Source organism: Schistocerca serialis, chromosome 5 (genome assembly GCF_023864345.2).
Source record: "Schistocerca serialis cubense isolate TAMUIC-IGC-003099 chromosome 5, iqSchSeri2.2, whole genome shotgun sequence".
Taxonomy (NCBI): Eukaryota; Metazoa; Arthropoda; class Insecta; order Orthoptera; family Acrididae; genus Schistocerca; species Schistocerca serialis.
Genome location: NC_064642.1, coordinates 79,874,763 through 79,876,453, shown reverse-complemented (window position 1 = coordinate 79,876,453; position 1,691 = coordinate 79,874,763). Strand labels below are relative to the sequence as shown.

At 46.7% G+C, this 1,691-nt stretch overlaps 1 non-coding gene across 1 annotated transcript; it reads left to right on the top strand.

Moving 5' to 3' along the window:
- Positions 1 to 741: 741 nt before the first annotated feature.
- On the top strand, positions 742 to 814 carry Trnaa-cgc (transfer RNA alanine (anticodon CGC)). Its single transcript has one exon. It is a non-coding gene; the product is annotated as a tRNA-Ala (tRNA).
- The last annotated feature ends 877 nt before the right edge of the window (positions 815 to 1,691 follow it).

The window sequence follows — 1,691 nt, the reverse complement described above, 5'->3', positions numbered from 1 at the left end:
TGAGTCGTGACACGACGTCCTGTGGCTGCACGAAAAGCATTATTCAACACGGTGCTGTCAGGGTTCCTCCGAGCCATAATCCTAGGTAGCGGTCATCCACTGCAGTAGTAGCCCATGGGCGGATTGAGCGAGGCACGTCATCGACGGTTCCTGTCTCTCTCTATCTCCTCCGTGTCCGAACAACATCACTTCGGTTCACTCCGAGACGCCTGGACACTTCCCTTGTTGAGCGCTCTTCCTGGCACAAAGTAACAATGCGTACGCGATCGAACCGCGGTAATGATCGTCTAGGCATGGTTGAACTACAGACAACACGAGCCGTGTACCTCCTTCCTGGTGGAATGACTGGAACTGATCGGCTGTCGGTCCCCCTCGGTCTAATAGGCGCTGCTCATGCATGAAGGTTTACATCTTTGGGAGGGTTTAGTTACATCTCTGAACAGTCAAAGGGACTGTGTTTATGATAAATATCCACAGTCGACGTCTATCTTCAGGAGTTCTGGGAACCGGAGTGATGCAAAACCTTTTTTGATGTGCCGATTTGTTATCTTTCGTAGTCTTTGCAGTTGTCATACTCTGCATTGGTTTCAGAATATGAGTCATGAGGTAAGACTACATTACCATTGCAAGTAAATGTGATGAATAGTGAGAGCAGGCGAGATAAAACATAGACGTCGCAGAAATGAAAACAACAAATAAACGGGTGCGAACAATGTTGCAACAAAGGAATGCAGTGCACCGAGCTAGGTGGCGCAGTGGTTAGCACACTGGACTCGCATTCGGGAGGACGACGGTTCAATCCCGTCTCCAGCCATCCTGATTTAGGTTTTCCGTGATTTCCCTAAATCGTTTCAGGCAAATGCCGGGATGGTTCCTTTGAAAGGGCACGGCCGATTTCCTTCCCAATCCTTCCCAAACCCGAGCTTGCGCTCCGTCTCTAATGACCTCGTTGTCGACGGGACGTTAAACACTAACCACCACCACCAACGGAATGCAAGAGTCAAGACTTCCAAAACGGGATGCAACTTCAGAAACTTTAAAAACATATGTTTTGACATGGTGCAGAGAAACTGTGTGATTGCGAAATTGTTGCGTTCAATCGTTGCAGCTTATGCGACAAACTATTATATTTTCGTCGTTTCCTTGAGAGTGACCACATCCACATTCATACGAACTCCTACATCGGGCAAGGTGGCATATCTCACTCACTTACCAGTCGTACATATTAGGTCCGTCGATAAGAGATTGATATCATGTGACACACACTGTCAATAATGCCGTGTATGACACACCAGACGTGTTTTCTGGTGGAGAATTCGGTTGACTTATCGCCTTGTCATCAAAGGTTTGCGGTGCCCATTCGATAGCCGCTTGCTTTCGTCTGATAATAGAGTAGTTCTACATGGATACTCTGCAAATCACATTTAAGTGCCTGGCAGAGGATTCATCGAATCGCCTTCACAACAATTCTCTATTACTCCAATCTCGTACAGCGCGCGGTAAAACACGAACACCATCTTACAGTGTGAGCTCTGGTTTCCCTTATTTTATTATTATGTGCAGAATCAACTGCCATTATAGGTCCCTACCGTACACCTCGCTGTAGCAATGGACGTTACACCATGACACAGGCACAAATTTGAATAAAGCGAACAGCAAAACTAAAAAAAATAAAAATTGGCAGAGGGAGG